The sequence below is a fragment of the Lonchura striata genome, chromosome 9 (genome assembly GCF_050655825.1).
Source record: "Lonchura striata isolate lonStrDom1 chromosome 9, ASM5065582v1, whole genome shotgun sequence".
Taxonomy (NCBI): domain Eukaryota; kingdom Metazoa; phylum Chordata; class Aves; order Passeriformes; family Estrildidae; genus Lonchura; species Lonchura striata.
In genome coordinates, this window is record NC_140711.1 from 23,105,342 (window position 1) to 23,119,437 (window position 14,096).

The window sequence follows — 14,096 nt, forward strand, 5'->3', positions numbered from 1 at the left end:
TCCATCACGCCGTGAGGCAGCAGGAAAATACCTGCAGAGGCTGAGGCAGGAGTCAAAGCAGCAGCGGGGATGACTAAACGCAGGTGAAAGGAAAATTGCTCCCGGTCAGAGAAGGCAATCCTCTCCAAACCTAGCCCAAATTGCCCTCTCTTTCCTGTTTGCACTGTGTTTCCTGCTCTCTGTGATAAGAGGCTGCATGAATCCCTAAGTGCCAGTTGTACAGCAGCACGAACATGTCAGATGCCAAGAGCAATGCAATAAAAAGGGTGGGAAGAGGGACAGCATGGGCATTTTTTGCAAGCCTGCCCCCTGCCTCTCACCAGCCATTCTCTCACTGTACTGTACTTGCCCCTTGCTTCCCTGTAAAGGAATCAGGAATTTGCTGGGGACCAGGGGCAACAGGCAAATGCAGAGCATCACAAACACCTCTGGCTGCTACTTGTGTTGAGTTCCTGAGGCCCCTACCTGGGAAAAAGGGCAAGGATCTTAGCCCCAGCACCTGCCATGCTCCATGGGTCCAGAAACAGCATCCCAGGACAGATGGCACAAAAGCACCAGGGGACTGCAAGTGGTCAGCATCCTACAGGACCTCCAGCCTGTCAACCCTGCCCAGTGCTGATGCCCAGTGCTCCCTCAGCATCCCTCAGTGGGGTAATGATCATGGATGCTCATGGTATACTCTGCCCAAGCCTTGGAGGGGAGGGGGTGGCCATCAGGAATGAGAAGCAAGGCCCTGGAAGATGTCCAGCTCTCTTTTAATTAACCTGAACAAGCCAGAGCTTAAGTTACCGAGCCAAGCTGAAGTCTCCCTGTTAGGAAAAACCTGCAGTACCTGGCAGTAATTTAATAACTCTCATTTTGAGCTTTCTAATAGCAGTGCTGTGGAACAGCTCCAAACCCGCTGGTCTCCCTGCCTTTCCGCAATCAAGTTACCTTTATTGCTTTATAGCAATATTAACAGAGATACCAGTGTTAATGCCTCACCTCAAACTCAGCTGGCAGGAGCCTGGCAGGGCTGAGAGGAAACCTGGCCGTGCGTGGTGGGGCCGGGCCGGCTGGCTCCCGGCTCCGCTCCAGCACCCACCCCTAGCCCAGGGAGCAGTCCCTGTGCTCCAGGCCCCAGTGCCAGGCACGTGGCAGGGTGAGCTGGCACCCCTGGGATGGCATCTGGCTCAGGGGTGCTCTGGGATTAAGGATGTCCATTTTCAGAAATAGTACACACCATCACCCTGGGATCCAGCCCTTTTTGGGGAGGTGTTGCTGCAGGGGTACAGGATTAAGTCCTTTCCCAGCCACCAGAGGAGCTGCCAGGACCCATGGGGAATGTGTCACCAGCCCCAGACACCTCTGCCTTAGCAGACTTGTTCCTTTCAGTACAGCAGGACTTAGGGTGTCCTGCATGCCAGGGACTGCCTGCCACCTGCAGAGCTGCAATCAGCTCAGCTCCACTAACCTTAAACAGGGGTGCTATGACTTGAGGTGCTTCAGAAATACTGCTCCCTCCCAGAGAGGGGAGAATGACTTTCATCTTTGAATCCACAAGCAGAAGAGAGACAGGAGGAATACACAGGAGACAAACCCCTCCATAATTTCAAGCCCAAATCATTCTGTGCTACAAGGAACACCTCACCACCCAGCCAGGGCCATGTGAGCTGTTTATAGGAGCCCCAGCCATCCATCACTCACAGGTGTCCCTCCATGGGACTTTCCCTGGCTCTGATCTCCCCCAGCTGAACTCTATCACCCAGCAGCTGATGCTTTAGAGGGGTTCCCCCAGTACTCCTGTCTCTGCTGCAGGTTTGTGATACAACTGTGGTGCTTCAAGAGTAGGTTTGAAGAATGTAATTCCTCCTTGCTGGCTGGACATTGTAGGGAAATCTTGTCTTGAGGGACAGCCCTGACCAGGGGTACCACACAGGGATGTGAGGGTTGTGGGGAATGTGGTCACCTTGCCCTCCATGGACTCCCCTAGCCACCCTGGGTGGCAAGGGGCAGACTTGTCACTTCTGCCATGAGCAGCAAGTGGCAGTGAGGAAGAGGAAGGGCTGAAGAAGCACTTGGTGTGTGACATCGTGGGAAGGGCATGAACGCCCCAGCCCTGCTGCAGTGGTAGCAGCACCACAGCCCAGGGCAGGGCAGGATTGTATAAGAGCCCCTGGCCATGGCTGGCCACCAGCATGGGAGCTGACAAAGCAGCCCTGTTCCAGTTTATGGGATTGGAAACAGCTGCTGGTGGGGCACAGATAACCTGACATAGCAGGGACATGATGGGCTGCTGGAGGGGACAGACTGACAGGAGCATGTCCTGCTGGGGTTTGCTCAAACCTTACTGGTCCCCACTGGCTTCAGCTGGGAGCTGGGCTGGGCAGTGGACTCTGCAGGGACTTCTGTCCTTTCCTTGAGCTTTTCCCACTTGGAGGGAAGGTTTCTTCCCAAGCTGGGAAGTGGAGCCGAGTGTCAGTTTGTGTGTGGAGCCACTGCTAATACCTTCTTTACTATTTATAGCTCAGCAGCCTTGTGCTGTTCGTTTCAGCATATTTTTTTTCCTCCCAGTAAATTCCAAATCTTTTCCCTCTTTCACCTTCTATTCCAGGATGCTGCCTGTACCATTCGGCTTTGATCTGCACTGATGCCAAGTGTGTTTTGAAACTCTAAGTATAGCACATCCCTTGAATTTCTCTTATCTAGCAAAGCAGTAATATCCTCAAAGAGCTCCAGCAAGCTGGTTAAAAACCTGACATCGCACGGCTCAGTCCACACCAGCTACTCCTCAGCCTGGTTCCCAGGCATCCTCCCCTCCAGAGTGCTCTGCGGGCTTGTGACCTGGGCTGTGCTTTGCTGCTGGTCTCGAAGTTGCTGTCAATCTTATTTTACAGTTCAGAGACTGAAAAGGGCAGATAGGAGCAAAGAGGGACAATATTTCTTTTTATTTTTTATTTTTTCCCCCCAAAGATGCCTGAATGCAGCCTCGAATTTTGTATCTTTAAATTGATTGTAGATGAAAGTAATAATAATATTTGAGACTTCAAAATAACCAATTTTCCAATGTAGTCAGGTAACTAGGAGGCCAAATGCAATCGTTTGTGGCTGGCAGTGGATTGCAAAGGCAAAGATCTGAAGGCTGGTCTTAAATCCGTCCCCAAAATGTCTCGTGCTCTATACACACACAGTGTAACAAATTAATGTCAGATGCTGCAGTTGGTATAATTAGACAGGATTTAGAGTGGCAGAGCCAGCAAATTGCTACGATTTATGTGAAGCCCAGACTCCAGGGTCTGCACCCACTGCTGCTTTGTCGTCACTGAAAATTCCTTTGTCAGTTGAAGGATGCAGCCCCTGGATTGCTTTGCACAATTTGGTCCCCAATTTGGCCCCTGGATGCAATCGCTGCCTTCAGCCCCTTGAGATGCCCTTTGGGGTGCAGGGTATCAGTAGGAGCCCACAGAGCTGATAAACTACAGAAACCACAAAAGACACCTACCAGAAGGACACCAGAGCCAGAGTGCTAGGAGGCACCAATCTGCTTAGAAAATCCTTTTCTGCCGTTCCCCAGCACAGAGTATGAATTAAAAAGGGTAGGAAAAAGAAAAAGCGCTTTCATTCCCTAGTTCTTATTAAGAGATAAACTCAATCTGGTTTAACTAACTAAGCCAAGCTCTGGCAGTGGCGGCGCGTGAGCGGCGCGGGTCTGCTCCAAAGTGGAACCAGCTCCCAGCCCCACACTTCAGGAAACATCTCATCCAGCGAACCTCGTATTTTTCCCACAAACTCCCCTCGAGCTGTAAAGCACATCTGGATAATTTTAGGCAGAAAGGGATTTTCCCAGAAAGTTGCAAGGGGAGGGTGGGGGGTAGGCGAGGGGCTGGTTATATTTTTCTCTTTCAAGCACGGAGACCCCGTTGTGGCGGCAGCATCGTGGGGTGATGCTGAGTGCTGCGGTGGTGAGGGCGGCTGTTGCATTGGCATGGAGAAATATCTGGCAGCAATTTGTGGCCACAGGTGGGTTTTTCTCCTTGCAGCTGAGTTTTGATGTGTTCTTATGCCTCTATTCCCTCAGCTGCCCTGGGATGAAGCAAGGACCCGCTGAAATCCTCCGGAGATTTGGTCCAGTGGCTCCAGGGCAGCTCCGGACATGGCACTGCTCAAAAGCAACAGAAAGGCAACAAAAAAAAGGGCATTTTGAATAGACAAAGTGCCCCAACTGCCTCAGGGCCCAGTCAAGCATTGCTTGTTGCTCAGAGGGGCCGGTGATGAGGGTATGAGGAGGCAGCTCATCAAGCCCTTATTAGCATAGGAACTGCAAATTAACGCACCAGACTCTGTCCCAGCCGTACGGAGAGCGCCGCGTGCGCGGCCACGCTGAGCAGTTTAATCAACTCAGAAAGCAATTTGTTCTCCCTCTCTTTATAACCTTGACAAGCTTGCGGGTTATTTTTAAGCACACCAGCAAAGGCAAAGGCAATTCCCAGCTGGTTGGCAGCTGGCTGTCAAACCACACTGGGCAGGTGAGCAACCCCCTGCCAGCTCTGCTTCAGAGCAGGGAAAACCTTTTCCAGGATTCAGCACTTTCTCCCCCACATGCCCAGGCCAGGGGCACTCTGCTGTGGGCACAGTCCATCACTTTGGGACAAGGCAATGCCACGATGCTCTTGACCTGGGGGACACATGTATGCCCCGTTTGCTGGGTGCTGTGCTGTGGAGAAGGGCAGAGAAACCAAGACAGGTTTTGAGGAACTAAGAGCAACTCAGCACCAATGATTCCCCAGAGGACAGACTGGTAACTGAGAGGAGCTGTGTTGTAGTGGCATTGCTTGCCCTGCCCTGTAATGTCTTCCCCTGGAGAGGGCTGTCCCTAGGAAGGGAGGATGGAGAAGATGATGTGTTGGGGTGGCAGACCCGCTGCCACATGCACTGTGACACCCAGCCTGCTCCTTCAGCTCTTACATCTGACCTCCCAGTGAAGGAAGGCAGATGTTTTGCAGACATGGTGCCCACTGTGCAGCACACCCAAGTTCACCCAGGCATTGGTGTCAGGGCACCAGCCCAAATTTCAACCAGTGCAGCTCCCACCCTCCCTGCTGCAGCATCCCTCCTGCCCGCTGCACTACTGGCTGGGTTTGTCCTGTGGAGCCTCCTCCCTTCCTTCCAGAGGCCAACTGGACCACTGCGGTGGGAGATATGGGACCTGGAAACCCGAGAGTAGGCGCAGCTGCCTCTGACTGCTCCGCGTCCTCAGGGCACTGGGCTGTGTTTGCTTTGGCCTGTGCTGCCCCAGCAGCTGCTCAGATGGGCTGGTGATAACACGATTAGCAGTAAATTGGTTAATGCTTTCCCAGCCAGCAGGATGAACAGGGTGCAGAGGCCACCTCCCTGCCACGACCACCACAGTCCTCTCAGACCCAGAGGTGCTGGGTGCTCTTGGGGACAATGCTGCCAAATTGGTCCCCCTATTCTGGGAACTGGGGAGGGCCTGGGGAGCAAGATTTCTGCCCCAGCAATGATACGGTTCAGTGCCTGCTCTTCCATCTGATTTAAAGCAATGTCCAAGTTTATAGAGAATTAGTGAGACTAAGGAACATTATTTTTCTTTATTAGGTTAAAGGGTAAGCAAATACAATCAATCTTGTCATGTATCACAAGATGTCAGCAACTTCCCACCTCAGCCAGAAAATTACTGGCTCCTCGGTGGATTGTGGAATTACATTCATAACCGCAGAAAACAAATATATACATGTATATTTTAATGGAAACACTGAAGGTTGCTACCTCACATCATCATCACAAATAGGTTACTGCTGAGCTAATTTAATCAACAACAAAATCCAGGCTGCAGAGGAACCTCCACTTGGAGGAAGATGCAGCCCACGTAGGGAGATTAAGGTATTGGTGAAGGGATCTGCATGGGATGGAGCTGGCAAATACGACCCCAAATCCCAGGCTGGGCTGGTGTCCACAGGGACCTGCTGCCCCAGCCCCCAGCCCCGACCCAGATGAGTGCAACCACAGTGCTGTGTTCTGCCCTGTGCTTTAATAATGCTCTACCCCATGTTTTAGCCATGGGAACATTTTGCAATGGCCGTGTTTTGGCTCAGTTTGACTTCTTAATTTAACAGCTTCCTAATTCAATTGCACTCATCCCCATCCTTCCCTCACCATTCCTGGTTCAGGTAACCTTGCTGAACTCTTGGAGATTAACCAGAGGGAGGGAGCCCATTAGCTGGTCCGAGCTTCAGAGCTTCTAATCAAAGCTAATGAATTAACCAAGAGGGTGTTGATTTCCAGCCTGAGTATTCAGGAGGAGGAACAATATCTGTCCTCCCCTCTGTCCCATCTCCTGCATGCCACTACAGTCCCCTGCTCTGACAGTGCAGGATGCTGCCCTCTCCTCTTTCTCCATCCACAGTCCCACCTGGCTTGAGGCCAGCCGGGGACGAGGTAAGAGGAAAGCCCTTTTGAGCTGGGAAGACACAAATAATCATTGTGATGATAACTGGTAGGACTCTGAGCTGCCTGCCAAGATCACGAGCTGCTCAGACAGCCCGAAGAGCAGCGAGGCTGGAAATCATCTGGCAAGCACGGGGCTGTCCACAGCGGTGGCGGGGCAGAGGGCAGGGGATGTTCAGAGGCGAGGAGGAGCGAGGGGCCGGAGCCTTTCCTGCCTGGCAGGATGAGGGATGTGGCCCAGCAGGGCCAGTCTCACCGGCGTGGGCACCGTGCCATGGAGGAAGCTGTGTGTGCTGGCCAGCGTGGCCAGGGGCTGCTCCTGCCCCGTGTGTGACCCCGCATTTACCCTGCTGTCGCCACGCAAGGGCGGCCGGGTGACAGTTCCTCCAGCGCCAGAGTGACTGTGCTGCTAAACACAAAGTGGTGCCCTCCTCACTCTGCAAAGGACAGCACTGGATCATCCCCTTTTGCAGCTCCAGGTCCCCAACTCCAGTGTGGCCACATGTCATTCCAAAGCAAAAATATTTGGTGGCACTCAGCAAGGTCCTCCAGCCTGGAGGCAGTAGGAGGAGAGGGGTGACCCAGGCAAGTGCAGTTGTTCTCTTGGTGGGAGGGGATGTGGTGGCGTCTCTCACTCCAGAGCAGCGCACTCTCCAAGATCTGATGTGCAGGGTAGGTGATGATGGCAATGCTGTCCCTTGTCACTGTGGCATGGTGCCTTGCTCCTGAGATGCTTGTGGACAGGTAGTCTTGGATGTGTATCATTCTTGGAGATGATCCACACACAAAGCTGGTAAGGCCCTCAAGTCACTGTCTGTCCCTCTCCTACCCAGCTGCCCACAGAGCCACGCTGTGAGGTCTCTGTCACCCCTGTCACCCAGCAGGAAGACACCAGGTTTTCCCAGCACTTTTTCTCCAAATCTGCCAAGGGATCCCAGCCATCCACCCCAAGGATAACACAGACACCCTGAGTCTTGTCTGGCAGTCACCACTGCACTCCAGATCCTGATGAGTGCCCAGCCTGCAGTGACAGGGACCACGAAGCACTTGCACGAGCAGACACGTGGCAGTGCTACAGGCTGGCTGGCTGCCTCCTTTGAAGTGTCCCCAATTCAGAAGCACCCAGGGTTACCCAGGTTGCTCAAGGCTCCTCTGGGAGCTCTGTTTCAGCTCCTGTGCATTGCAGGGAAGCTGTGGCAGCTCAGAGCTGCAGAACTACTGAGGTTGCACCACTTGTTGCTTGCCCAGCTGATGTGGGCTGACAGCTGCCATGCACACACTGATTCTCAACAGAACTGGCAGCAGGATGCTGTTCCTGCCTGGAGTTTGCCTGCACCACCTGCTGCCCACTGGACAACGATGGCTTCAGTGTGCAGAGCCCAGGTGCAGGTGTGCAAGCCAGTGGCAGGGGGCACAGCCATGCTGACCAGCGTGCCTGGGGAAGCTGAAACGTGTGCAGGCACAAACACAGAAAGTGCAGCCCCCTGCACCTGGTGGCACATGCAGACCCCCAGCCTCGAGCTGGACTCCTCCACCTGAGCCCAGGGCTTTCAGATGAACCCAAATATTTTTAAAAAGGGTTTTCCAGCAGGACATGGGCAGAAGGAGCACGGTGAGCTGGCTGCCCTGGCGCTGCAGGCGCCCTGCATCCACAGCCACGGCGTGCTGCTGCTGTGCAGCCCCAGCCCGCCCTCATTTATCTCCCCTCCAAATTGTGAATGAACGAACTTTCTCCCAGAATAAATAACCATCACTCAAAAGTTATTTTAGGGCTGGTCTCGGTCGCTGGAGTTTCCGCGCCTGCCGAGGCCCATCACATTGTTTTCTGCTGCTTTCCTTGGCACGGCCCCAGTCCAGGGTTCAGAAGTTATTACTATAAAAGTCAAATTGCTTTGAGGGGGGGGAGGCTGGGGGAGGCAGGGTCGGTGGAGGGAGAGGGGATGGGATTCCTGGAAAGTCTCCAGCCAGGGATAATTGGAGCTGTGCGGGGTTGGACCAGTCCCCGCCGTGCTCGGGGGAGCGTTTCACCTGGCCTGTGGCCAGCGGAGCCAAGGCAAGGAGGAGGAGGAGGGCTGGGTTATTGCAGCACAGCCCCCCCTGAAATACGGTGCTGCTGGGGCTTGGTGTGCTGGGGGGGATTCCTGAGAGCCTCCAGGCTCATTCCTTGCTATCTCCTGGAGAGCCCTTGCCCATCCTCCTCCTTGCGGCCCCTTGAACCTGCACTCGCCCCACTTCCATTTATGCTGGTTATTTCCCCATCTACAACACTAATTACTTTCCTGCCTTTGCACTGAGGATTGCCTTAAGCCCTGAAATATTAATGTTTAATTTCCCTTCTAAAACTTCCTTTTTCAGTGTTTGCCACTACAACTTGGTAAATTTTGGCCATCCATAAAAGCAAATGTTCTGCCCCTTCACACCAGGCACTGCACCAGTTGCAGTAAAGCTGGTGACAAGATAGCAATTCCCATCCTGAATGAAGCAGCATCTCCCTCAATCCTTTGGGCTCTTTTCCCACACCATCTGTAGTCAAGGGTTGCCCTGAACCTTCCCTAGCACAACAGTGCAGGAGCAGCTCATGGATGTGGGATCTCAGCGGGGATGTCCTATCCCAGGGTGTCCTTGTGGGATTGTGCCTTGGCTGCTGTGTCCCAAATACTTTGATCTAAACTCAATGCTTTTTTTTCTTTTTTTAAAATTATTTCTGTGAATGGTCATGCTGGTGTGTCCATGCAACCTCATTAGTATTCAGTTTGTTCTCTCTCCTTTCCTCCAGGCAGCCTTATTTTTATTATTCCCATTATTTAAAGCTGACCTTACAGCAATGACCAGCATCCTCCTGGCAGATAGGGCTGTGTCTGTGCTGGCCCTTCCAACCTGCACCCCAGAGACCTGCCCTGGGGTACCCCTCACCCTGAAGCTGGCACCCCAAATCCAGCACACTGCACAGTGCTGGGGAAGCAGTGCAAACACCCTGCAGCCAGGATTCCCAGGCTGAGAGAGGCAGGAACAGCCAGGAGACAGGACATGGCTCAGCTTTGATACGTGCAGCTCGTACGCCTGGAGCAAAATCATCAGACATGGGTATCCACTCACTGAGGTGACTGCTGGGCTGCAAGGCTTCGAGGGACAGGGAGCAGGCACAGGATGTGACAGCAGAAGACGTGACCTGTGGAGGCACTTCAGAGAGGACATCTTCATGGAACCACTGACAGGAAGAGCCCAGCAGCGTTGTCATCCCACTGGCACTCCAGCCCAGCTCAGCCACCCTGGCACAGGGCACATCCCCAACCCCTTCCCTGCCCCATCTCCTGACAGGGTGATGAAATATTGCACTACCTGTGATGCTCAGAGTGAGCAAATATAAAAGCATTAACTAAGTATAAAGAAGAAAAATGTGAGGAAAGGGGAGGAGAGTAAGCAGGGTGAATCTCAGCTCCATGGCAGCTGGGAGACAGGCACAGCACTCTGCTCCATGCACCTGGGACCTCACTGCCTGAGGACATGTGGAAAACCCCTGTCCCAGGGCTGCAGAGTTGCCATTCCACACCTACCATGACCCAGCACAACCCCCCAGGCCCAGCTGGTGGGGCAAGTCTCTGCTTCTTGCAGATAAAAGCCAGCAGAAATTATCCCTGGGGCCACATCCAGGTGGGCTGATGGGTGAGGTGGGCTCCTGGCTCCTCTGTATAATTTTTCCACTTAACCTTTCCTTTTATAGAGTCATAGAATGGTTTGGGTTGGACCTTTAAATGCCATTTAGTCCAACCCTCTTGCCATGGGCAGGGGGATCTTCAGCCAGTTCAGATAGTCAGAGCCCCATCCAGCCAGGCTTTCCAGGGGTGGGGCATTCACCACCTCTCTGGGCAGCCTGTGCCAGTGTTTTACCATTCACAATGTAAAAAAACTAACTCCTTATATTTAATCTAATATGACCCTCTTTCAGTCTAAACCCACTGCCCCTTGTTGTGTCCCTTTTAACCCCCTGCTGTGGACCCCTGCCACGCCACCGCCCCTCTCCTGCAATCGCTGTCCACCAGGCATAGCTGGCTCCTTCTCTATCCCTCCCCTAATGCATCTGACAGCTGCTCCCCGCACTGGGCCAGGTTTCAGTTTCCCCACGCTGAGGTTTTCTTGCACAGTCTGTTGCAAAGCAGGAGCCAGGGCTGTCCCAGCCGGGTGGCAGCGATGCTCCTGCCGGGTGGGTCACCAGCACGCTGGGGGCAGGAAGGAAAGAGCAGAGTCGTAGGAATCCGCTGATGAACTCAGCAATATCACGTGCGGAAGAGCCTGTGGGGAAGGGGCTTCCAGGGCTATTTTCGCCCAACGAAAGTTGCAATTAATTTGCGGAGGAAGTCGCTCGGCATTAAGAAACCCTCCAGGCAGAGTCCGGACCCAGGGACACACGTCCCATTATTTTCTCGTTTAAAAACCATCTCGGTGGTGAAGGGGGCTGCTCCCCCCAGGCTGGCGCTCACAGGGAGCCAGGGGGGAGCTGGGGAAGGGGGGAGCTGGCTCTGGAGGGGCAGGCGTGTTTGGAGAGGGAGAGGGAGCTGAAATTAACCTTGGAAAGCATTCAAATTAGACTGTGTAATAAGAGACCCACTTCTCTGGGTAAATTTGTTAGGATTAGGGCTCACTGAGCTGTTGAGGAGAATTCAGCATGGCTCAGAGCCAGGACGAAATGAAGCTCCTGGCTTGGTCGGCTGCGGGAAAGTCCAGGCTAATGGGCTTTGGTTCAAACTTTGATAGGAAAAAAATCCAGGAACAAAGGCACTAATTCTTCCAAAAGCCCCAAAAATCTCAGTTTATACATTTCTGTTTATGTTCATTCATAATAGATATACACAGCTGTTCTTATCATTCATATTCAAATTCCATATGCATCCTTAGCAGTTAGTACTCCTGCCTCAAAAGGAAGAAGAAAAAAAAAAAAAGAGTCATGTGGAAGATTAAAGAAAACTGAGAAACAACCTGTCTTGGGGTGTGAATTCTCCCAGCATCTGTGTCTGAGATCAGGTCCCTGCACTGGGGTCCAACCTTGGGACAGAGGGGGAACCCACTACCAGCACGGGTTGGACATTTTAGGGATTTATTTGAGTCTCTTTGTCACCTGCCACAGACCACCCATCTGCTGAGCTTCCTCTGCCCTGGGCAGTGAGGTGGCTGGCTGGGGTTCACCCTGTGCCACCAGTCCTGGCACCCACCAGCATGCCCATGGCCTCCCCAACGCTATTCTGTAACCGGAGAGGAGGGGATGAGCCTGACCTGCTCCCCATGGGGGGCATCTGTGCTTACATTGCCCCGGGTGAACAGAAGGGAACTTTTCCAAATTCCATGGTTATAAGCTAAAAAAACCCTAAACCAACCAAAACTAAACCTGTGATTTTATGTTATTTGGTCTTTTCTTCTAAATTTTTTTCTCTCACATTCCAGAGGATCTCTCCTTGCTTCTTTTAAAAATTATCCCTGGAGTAACGAACAAAAGAAAAAAAATGCATTTAAATCTCGATGTCTCACAGAATATTTGCATCTTAAACCTTATTTTTTGATCCCTGGAATTTGCTCTTACAGACAAATCTAGTGCTGTTGAGTAAAGCTCATTAGTAAGAACTATCTGCTGGAACGAGCAGCAGGGACATAGATAGCACAGATACTTGAAGTGTTGTCACTAGGTTTCAGAGTTAATCCTGCTGAGAAGTTCCCCTCTCAACTCGGAGCTGTTGTTCTGCACATCCGTGACACTGCTATTGATTCTTAGGATTATTAGGGAAGGCTGAGACTCCATCGCTCCGCAGTGGATGTAACCTGTGGTACCTCAGCGCGGACGGCAGGAGCAGCAGCAGTGGCACCAGGCGGCTGCACCAGCCCCTGACCCTCCTCCTCCTCTTCCTCCTCCTCCTCCTCCTCCTCGCCCCTGCGCAGCGCCCAGGTGAGATGCAGGTTCTGGCACGGCTGGGATGTGGCCTGAGCCGTCCCGGGCAGCTGGAACCCGTGTTCCAGAGGCAGGAGGGGGTGACACGCCCTGCGGAGCAGCGTGCTGCTGCTGTATTTACATTCCAGCGTAAATTAGCTTCTCCTCCGCTCTCTCAGGCGTCCTGTCCCCGTCTCCTCCTGCTGCGCGTTCCCCCGGCTGCCGCAGCCCCTCCGTCTGGTTGAAATATCCTTTAATGGGGAGCTCATGTCTTCCGGCCACAGCAGAAGGGGAGCGGCAGCCTGGGGACAGGGGACAACCGGAGCACACCCAGACAGGGGCCGTGTGCCCCGGCGCTGTACCCAGCACGGTCTGCAGTGCCTGGGAGTGCACAGCTCATACCAGCGCCTTCCCCCGCGTCACCTTGACACCCAGGGCACAGGTTTAACTTCTGTCCCCCACTCTGGCAGTGTCTGGGTGCCTGTGAGACGTGAGGGGAGGCATCATCTGAGAATGAAAGATCCCCTGTGGGCTGCAGAAGGCCGGCCAGAGGAGCAGAAAGCAGGCTCACCCTGCCGTCTTTCATTTCGTGAACAAACACATGAAGACCTGGAAGCAATAAATCCAGAGCATGGACTGCAAAACCAAACACGGCTGCAGATCCCTCTTGGAATAGGAAAGTGGGAGGAAGAGGACAGCCACAAAGCCAGCTGAGGAGCATGGACACTGTGTCCCATGTTTTAAAGGGGCTGCTTCAGGATGCTCTGGCCAAAAATGCGTTGCCAAAAAGCTGTATGGGCTGGGTCTTTTGCACTGTCAGTCACTGTGCCCCAGCGTTGCGCAGAACATTCCTGGAAGCAGCCTGGACTGACAGGTCCCAGGGCGAGCAGCTGTCCCTCACCCAGCTGGGAGCAACAGGAGCAGAGCCCAGGGGTGCAGGAGGTGCACTGGGAGGACAGGCACCCTCTGGCTGCACAGCATCACCCACACCCCACTCTTGAGGTGCCAGCTCGTGCAGCAGCCAGAGCCCCCTCAGGGGCAGTGGGTCGTGTGTGCTGTGCCAGTGGGTGCTGTCCTGGCTGCTGCCCGATGTGGGGCTGTCCTGGGAGTGCTGCTGTGGGAAGGGGCTGCCCTGAGCTGCTCTGTGGGCAGGGCACCCAGCCAGGCATTTCCCAGCTGGGTGCTTCCTGCCCATGGGTGCAGCGTGGATGGGTGGCTCCCACCTCACGGTGCTCCCTGCGAAAACAGCCGGGAGCCACCAGACCCTGTTGCTGTCAGGTCGTCCCTGTCCAGCTGCCTCACCCCTGCTGCCAACCCCCCACTGTCCCCCTCCCATCTTGCACCAGGAGCTGAGAATTTGGGTCTGCCAAGACCCTCGGGCTCACTGCCACCTGCCCATGCAGAGGGAAGGGCAGGTGTGTGCCCAGGCTGCCAGCATTGCCCCCAAACCAACAGAGCTCACTTTAGGAATCCCTGACTCCCATGTAGCTGGGGACATCCCACCCTGGAGGCTTGGGGAGTCCTGCTCCCACCGGGCTTGAGACCCAGGGAGGAAGAGGAGAAGAGGGTGGAGAAGTGACAGCAAAACCAACGGGCAGTACAAGCCATTAGTGGGATCCCTGGCCAAGTCTGCACTTCCCCAAGGTCAGCCTGCAGTAATCCCAGCTTTTCCCACATCCCTGCCAGGTATAAGGCCAGACTGGGTGCCCACCAGCTCCCTCCCCAGGACTGCACTCAC

At 53.8% G+C, this 14,096-nt stretch overlaps 1 long non-coding RNA gene across 1 annotated transcript in view; it reads right to left on the reverse strand.

Annotated features, from left to right (window-relative positions):
- Positions 1-5,573: 5,573 nt before the first annotated feature.
- LOC146766683 (uncharacterized) overlaps positions 5,574-14,096 on the reverse strand; it is a 50,920-nt gene continuing 42,397 nt past the window's right edge. Inside the window, exon 2 of the long non-coding RNA XR_014957407.1 lies at positions 5,574-11,353. This is a non-coding gene — a long non-coding RNA (uncharacterized LOC146766683). The remainder of the gene's footprint in view (positions 11,354-14,096) is intronic.